Source organism: Lycium ferocissimum, chromosome 8 (assembly GCF_029784015.1).
Source record: "Lycium ferocissimum isolate CSIRO_LF1 chromosome 8, AGI_CSIRO_Lferr_CH_V1, whole genome shotgun sequence".
NCBI lineage: Eukaryota > Viridiplantae > Streptophyta > Magnoliopsida > Solanales > Solanaceae > Lycium > Lycium ferocissimum.
The window spans coordinates 26,338,706-26,347,415 of NC_081349.1; the positions used below are offsets into that span (position 1 = coordinate 26,338,706).

Below are 8,710 nucleotides of genomic sequence, written 5' to 3' on the forward strand. Positions count from 1 at the left end.
TGTATAAATTTCGAGAAAATATGTATAATAAATTTGTAATCGATACAAACCAGATTCCATACAAAGTTCATAAACCAGAAAATAAATATCTATAAATTTTTATATGCAATATGTATAACTGTATAAATTCGTTATAATTTTCAAGTATGAAATATGTATAAAAACTGTATGTATATTTTGATTATGATAAAGTACATATAAATTATATAAAATCGATCAAAGTATGTATAGATTATGAGAAAGATATATGTATAATAAGCTTTTCGATTGATACAAACCGTATTCCATACACATTTCATACACATATGGTTTTTAACATTTTTAAGACTAACTCATATCGAATTTATTCGCATTTCATACACATTGTACCACATATATCTAAATGATATATATTGGATTCCATACACATATTAGTTTTCAACATTTTTGAAAACTACAGTTTATATAATATATAAAGATTTCAAACACACAGTGATCAAACATATCTCAAAATGAGACAAACCAATTTTTATATACAATTAATACACAGGTCAGTAATAAAAAAATACTTTGTAATATTGGTTTGAAAATTTATTCTATGAGAGAAGATGAATTTTAGGTCTGGAAATGGTGTCTATCATAGAAGGAGAGAGAGAGAGAGAGAGAGAGTTTTAAAAAGAAAAAGAAGTTGATTGGTAACTATCCTAAAATTAAGCCCACATTTAAAGTCAGATTCTTTTCCTTAAAAAAAAGCCTAAAATCGTGGGTATCCCATTAAAATCAAATCTGGTATACTTTGTAATTTTGATGATATGTTTTGTAAATTAAAAAAATATCCTTATGTTTTGTAATAGAGAGTCTTTAAGTAGTATTATCAGGTCATTTGCTCATTAACTATTTGAGTCGTCATTGTCCATGTCGCTCCATTAAGGAATAGTCCAATATTATTTTTAAAGAAATAGTTTCTCTACTACTAGAAATTCTCTACATTTTTAGTGGCATACAAGTCTCCAAGATCAGAAGACTAAAGGACTCATATCGCACATTGGACATAAATAAAATGTACCAACAAGACTAAAACTTTGCCCGCATGCCAGAAAGGGAGCACTGAGCATGGCCGTAAAAATATGCATAACAGCCAACTTCTACACACAGTATATCATTTTATAATGAAAAAAAAGACTACTGAAGATAATATGACACAGTATACAAGTTCTCAGTTACCATTTCCTTTTGATGGTTCATTTTGTTGTTGTAATGCATTTTTCTCTTCTTTTGAAAACTTAAATATGATATCAAAAATCAATTTACAGAGGCTAACGATAGGGCCAGTCCAGAAATATCAAGGAAAAGAACAGGACAATTGACTTTGTTAAGATTTACAGTCATCCTTAGTTCACATACAGGACAAATAAATGCTTCACTGGTTAACAAGCTGTATCATTATATTATATCAATAGTTTTGGACCATATCAAACTAAATTAGAGCATGCCAGAACTAGTCGGCCCGAAAAGTCAAGTATCTCAAAAATCCGAAGCAAATTATGAAAGAGCCCGAAAGCCCCAAATGAAAATGATCGTAAAATAAAAAAAGACCAGTCAAGTAAACCACAAACAATTGAAAAGTCAATTATTTTGCATAAGAACAGAAGCAAACGACTCAAGGTGATGAGCTTTTGGATTCAAGGAACATATGAAGAACTACTAACAACCCTTTGGATACTGACAAGTACAATCCTAACCTTGTCTATAAGCTACAAACTAGTTTCAACTATAAAGTAACAAATGTTAAGTATGTTGCAATCAGTACAAATGCTAGGGGCCAAAGATTATCAATAAGAAAAGATAACTGAAGCGTGCGGAGAGGATCTTGGAAAGCTCAACAGCTCCTGTTCCATTTTAACATAATCCCGAGACACATCACTCCTTTTCCATCTGGCAGCAATGACAAACTTTTCTAGCACGGTGGCATGCTTGAGCAAATATTTTACCAATGGCAGCACACACTTAACTTCACTTGGTCCATAAAAGTTAAGGATCTTGATGGTCTTCAGATGTGGAAATAAGCAGGCAAAATTATGTGTCTCAAACCTCCTGCTCTGTTCATCCTCATTTGTGCAATTTAACGGCCGGTCCTGCAGGAAAAATCCGCTATGTTAACCAATTATTCTCCTTTAAGTTGAAAGCCAGGGAATTGATTGTGGACTGATAAAAAAGTGATAAATTTTTATATTAAAGTAGCACGACAAGTGCTTAGCAAATGTTACAAATTGGTACATGCAAACAAAAAATATATTTCAAAGCTTCATTGAAGTTAATCCTTCAAATCCTCGCATGAAGGTGGGTGCTACCCCTTGTTAAACATTAAAAGAAAGTTGATTGTAAAACTGGATTACTCATTTTGATAGTAATAAGAAGAAGTTTCTGTCAAAGCAACTCAAGCTGAACTATTTAATTGAGGAAAATAAACTGAGAGCAGATTTAGCAAAGAAACCATCAGCTTTAAAGACTGAAAAGCAAATCCTGAAATTCTTTAAAACCAGAATGCAAAATTTCAAATGAAAGTTTCAGAATTTGAACTATGCATTCACTGAAGCATTTGCACTTCTCCAAGGGCTCAGATGGTTTCTTGATCATAGTATTAGAAACATTTGGGTGCAAGGGGACTCTTTACCTGTTGTGAATATTGTCAAGGAAGTGGCAAAACCTTCTTGGCACTATGAACCTACTATTGAAGAGATTAAAATTCAAGGTGACACCTTCAGAATTCATTAGAATAGTCCTCTCACTCTTTCTCTTTTTTAGTTCTTATGGGAAAAATGAACAGGGGAGCAAGTCTCCGCAAGTTAGAAGCTATTGTTCTAAAGCGTCATCAAGTACTTAGGCTAGTAATATTTCACATTGTAAATAGGAGTCTTCCAATACAGAAACACTCTTTTTGGTTATACATTAAAGGCTTATCACCTACACTTTTGTCAAAGATTGAACCTTCTCAATCTTCTCTTTTCTTGAAGAGGTGTCAAGTCCCCTCTTTGTAACCTTTTATGGTTATCTATGATATATACCATAAAAGTTTTTTACATTAAAAAAGAAAACAAAAAATATGTTCTGTGACTTTTTCCGCGCAGTACTTGAAATAGAAATATGTTTATATATATCTATTCTTCTTCTACTCATAGTTGTTTGATATTTATAACATGAAGTAACAGAAATGAAGGCATAAAGGAAACTTACTCTTAGTTCGTGATGGGACCAGTCAATGACCAATGTCTCAAGATCTGATGAACTCCGTAGAAAGCTGCAAATTCCAGGGAAGTCCAACTGTTTCAAGGCTGCATTAAGTTTTAAAAATCTCCGGCTCGATGGTGGAGGCTGCCACCCTTTCAACTCCAGTATGGACAGGCACTTATAAACCAAATAGATAACCAGAATATGTCAAAACAAGGAAAATGTGAATAATTCGTAAAAATAGCTTGGACTAGAAGAATGTATTTTGCACATAAACGTGTTTAGGGTTGGTATGGAAATCCAAAGATGGTGTTTTCTTTTAACCACCAGAGGATGCAAAATGCAGTACATTAACAGACAGTTCCTGTGCAAAGATGGACATTAAGAACTTCGGAAAACCCATTCACATGACTTAAAAGAGTTCATGTGAATTGCAAACTCTTTATTCTCACAGTTCATCTTTGAAAATTCTGTTCAAAAGGTCTTGTTTCAGTCTCATGTCCAACCATGTTGGCCATTACTCATGAAAGTGTAATTCTTTGTTATCAGCTTATCTTACAACAACAACAAAACAACATAAGCAGTGTAATCCCACAAGTGGGGTCTGGGGAGGGCAGTATGTACGCATACCTTACCTCTACCTTGTTATCAGCTTATCTTAAGTAGCGGAATCATTAGTGTTACTAAATTGATTATTCAAATAAAAAGTCCCCAAAAAATAAAAATAAAAATCTGAATTTAGGATAGTGAAGAGTATGAATAAACCTCGATGCACCACGGACTCAATTCAAGGTTCTCGACACAGGCAACACTCTGAAGAAGTTCCTTCATATAGTGACACACCTTATCCAAGTTGTATCCCCCATCCTCAAAATCAAAACCTAAATGAAGGACTGCAGTGACAAGTGAATCCACATTTCTCTGTTGCATGCGTATCTCACAGCACGACCCCAAAAACTCCAAATGCTGAATATATGGGGCTAATATTTCGAGCCAAAGGTCATGATTCTTATTGTAGGAACCTTTTATGATCAATTTTCTCAGCTTGACATTGCTGATTTCCAAACGATGAATTCCCGAAAAGACATCTAATTTCAAGAACTCCAAGTTAGGGCAACCCGATAATACCTTTTCCATGACACTTTCAGTCAAATTAACGGACCCAATTGAAAGAGAAACGAGACTAGTCCAGTTTACACTACCAGAAGGGTTCAATGTGCAGTTCTGTAAAACCAAATTTCTCACTGACATATTCTTATATGCAAACTGAGGAAACTCATAACTTGATGAGTAAAATTGAAAATCAAGTGTAAAACTTTCAACATTAGTAACTTTAGTTACATAAGGCGTGTTACACTGAATTTTCTGATTTTGTGGCAAGACCTCCAATAAAGAAGCTCTCTATTAATAGAAGCCATGAAATCAAGAGTGTCCTTTTTCCTTGTATGACACGGAAACTTAAAAATGAGTGATGCTGGAACGGACATCCAAAGAGACCGCCATCGTTTAGACAATACACTGGTTCTAACAACTTGTTTACCATCGTCGGGCAACAAAGAGAGTATGTGAATTAGAATCGACTCTGGCAAATCACTAAGCCGGTCTTCTCCTCTAGCCATTATTTTCCTTTGCATGTCTAAGGAATACAACTGCTACTCTCAACAATTTTGTAAGTCTTCGAGTTGCATTTCTTGTTTTTGGAGAAAGAGTTTGTGCAGGTGTTAATTATGACCCGATTGGGTCTGTAATTTTGGGCTGATTTCCCTTGAGTAAATATTGAGTATCCGTTTATCAGGTCACTTTTCGTCCCTATATTTTTAGGGAAAATTACGTGATTTAACCAACTAAAATTGCTTGTTTGGCCAAGCTTTTAAAATTAGCTTATTTTGAAAAATACTTTTCAAAAAATAATCTTGGTGAGAAGCATTTTTTGTTTGACCAATTAATTTGAAAAGCAATTATGATGTATTTACCAAGCTTTTAAAAAGGGCTCTAAGTTATTTTGTCAAGAGTACCCTGGGAAAAAACAAGCTATGAGCCCCCTAATTATCCTTTTTAGTAATAATTTTAAATTATTATTTAATATAATAATAGTTTATAAAATATAACAATCCCTTAAGTTTAGAATTTAAAATAAAATAATCATTTACTATAATTATTCTAAAAAGGGGTAACAAACGAGAGTTATTATAATTTGTTATTGGCTCAATAATTTTGAATTTTTTACGCAATATGTTAAGTTTTAAAAAGTTATTAACATAAATAACATAACCTTTAAAATCTTTCAAAAATAACAATTAAAATAACATCTGCAGCAGATTAATTTAACGGTTGAAATTTTAATAATTTAATAACTGAGTGTTTTTCTTATCTCTATCTCACATGAGGTCTGTGAAATTTTAAATCCACACAAAATACTACATTTCATAATACTTTACCACTTTTCAAAAATATCATCTTATTGTTTGAAGCAATGCAATAAAATTTTCTTTTTTTGACATGTTGTTGTATCTTTACCTATAGTTTCTTTGCATTGAATGACATTTTAAGTTGCTTAAATATGACACAGAATGTGCTCCATGTGTTGCCTTAAATTGGTGAAGAAAGTTGACTACAATTTTGTCAAATTATTTGTTACACCTCGTGAATTTTCGCGTCGTCGTAAGCAAACTAACGTGAGTCCAGAGAGGCTATGTGTTATATCCCGTATTTTGTACCTTGGGATAATCCGAGTTAATCATGATAAGTTAAGGACAAGGTTATATCTTCTTCCGATTTTGTTAAAAGTGCATAAGTTGCATATTCATCTTTTTATTGGTATGGAGTATTAAGGGTAAATTAGGAATAAGGAAAATTAAGGGCTATAAGTTGGAAGAAATATTTCATGAAATAGCCAAAAATGGCCAAGTGGCCGTGGGGACATGTGGGTCCCACACATGGGTGGCCAATTGTCTTGAGCCATAAGAGGGGGCATGTGTCCCCTTTGTATTTGTGGGAGATATGTATATATATATATAGAGACAAGGGATGACAAGGCAAGAGAATTAGTCATCTTTTCCACTTAGGAAAATTCAAGAGAGTTGGAGAAATATGGAGAACCATTCGGCCAAGGGGCTGGCCGAATATGGTCCCAAAAAAATGATCATGGAAAATTATTTTCTTCTAGTCTTCTTACCAATTGGAAGGTCCTCTACAACGTGAAGTAGTTGTTGGAGCAAGTAAATCATTCGTTGTTGCTATGTACACCTCTAGCCGAGTAAAGAAGATGAGAGAAGAAGGTAAGATTTAATCTTTATTTTCATATGTTATGCATGGTTTGTGTATGTTGTGGATGGTGGAAATGAATGAAATTCATGAAAGCATGGTGTGTTGTGTGTGGCCGTGTATATGTAGTGTGGTGTAGGAGTGAAGAACTAATGTTATTTAGTATTTTAGTTGTTGTTGTTATGAATTATGTGATGAAAATGAAGGTGTTGGATGGTACAAATTGGAGTTGAAACCGTTTGGGAACTATTGTAGAAGCTAATGTGATTGCAATATGGTTTCTTGTATTTATGATAATAATGTTGTTAATGTGAGGATTATTGGTGTCGTTGATGAATTTGGAAGAAAGAAATGTGTTGTTGTTGTCCTTTATGAAAATTGGTGGTTTCGGGTTCTATGGTATATTGGATGGATTGTTTTGAATATTGTGCGGATTGTTTGGAATGATCTTGAATCTTGATTGAATGGTTTCGGATTAATACTTGAATGTGTAAGCGTCGATGTTGATTTGAATGTATGTAGTTGAATTGAAAATAAATGGAATGTCGTCGAATTATGTGGAAGAAGAATTACTAATGTTAGAATGCGTTTTGAATTAATTATTGATGTTGTTTATATGGTTGTTGGTATTGTTGTTGAAGATTTGGCCGAGTTGAATTCTCGGGGTTGTGGAATTTATAGGGGACATGCTGCCCGAATTTCTGTAGATAAAGTGATGGCTTGGAATTGAATTTTTTGATGCTTATGACTAATGCTCGATGCCTAATGACGTATTGTAGATCGTGAGAAGTCGAGACTAAAGTTCGAGTTAGCTTAGGAAGCGGACGAGGTATGTAAAGCTTACCCCTTTCTTTCTTTTGGCATGTCCTAGTTGTAAGTAGGCTATGATACGAGCCTCGGGGTAACTCTATTCTTGCGATCCGAGTATGCCTACGATTCGTATTCACTTCTTGATGTCCGCACTCTTAATGTAATTGAGCTATGGTTTTTATGTCTTTTGTATGTTTGGATTTCAATGTGCAAAAGGAATTTTTGATCTTAAGGGATTCTATGTCTAAAAGTGTCCCTAACTTTCGTAGAACGAACTGGGATCGCCTCGATATGCTCGTAGGAGGCTGCTCGTAACGTATAGTGACTATACCTTCCATACGCGGGCTCGGATTGGGTTGACGCTCGTCCGTGGGTCCCGCGACTTTCCTTTGTATAGTTCTAACGACTTTTGAACGAACTTAATATGACTATCATCCCGACCCCCGAGTATGGTTACTTATTTATCTGTTGAGTCTGAAATGAGGATTTTTATGCATATGATTTTGATAAGTGATTATGATTTCTAAAGTTTTATTGATATGTTCCCGAGTGATATTCGGAAGAAACTTGATTTGACCATTGTTTCGGTTTTTAACTGATAGTTTGTTTTGATTATTCTATTGGGTCTTTGTAAGTGTTTTACATTGCATATAGTTTCCCACGGTTCTGCTCGTGCACACTATTGTCACTCCCTTCGCCGAGTCCCGGGCCGGTATGTCATCGTGCGCACTATGCCATATTTCGAAGTATGATGAGTTTTCCGAAGTATGATGAGTTACGAAGTATGATGTGATACGGAGTATGAGGTGTTCGGAGATATGCAACATTCCGAAGTATGATGAGTTATGGCGCCCGAGATAGGAGGGGCGACCATGTTCCGTCCGCCGGGTCCCATTACGGACCATATGTGGTATGTGATATGATAATATGATGGCATGATATGATCTTATTTACCGAGTCCCTCACTAGAGGGCCGGACACGCTTATGTGCGCATATGATATACGATATTGACATGCATGATTTATGTTTCAGGAGTAAGCATTCTGGCATTCTGATTATTATACTTGAAGCATTCTGGCATTCTGCTCATTATACTTGAAGCATTTTGACATTCCGATTATTATACTTATTTTCTGTACTACTTATGCACGATCCGTATTTCGGATGCAAGCCTTCGGTATTCGGTTATTGTGATTACTACGCTCCTCACTTCGGATATGACCTCGTTTTCTGTATTTCATGCTTTACATACTCAGTACATATTCCGTACTGACCCCCTTTCTTCGGGGTCTGCGTTTCATGCCACGCAGGTACAGATACTCGTTTCGGTGGTCCGCCAGCTTAGGATTCACAGTCAGCTATCTTGGAGCGCTCCCTTGTTCCGGAGCCTATGTTTTGGTGCAGACATCTTCATTGTATGTATGTCTA

General features: G+C 35.0%; 1 pseudogene; it reads right to left on the reverse strand.

Moving 5' to 3' along the window:
- Positions 1–1,781: 1,781 nt before the first annotated feature.
- On the reverse strand, positions 1,782–4,944 carry LOC132066763 (F-box protein At5g03100-like; annotated as a pseudogene).
- Between the last annotated feature and the right edge of the window lie 3,766 nt (positions 4,945–8,710).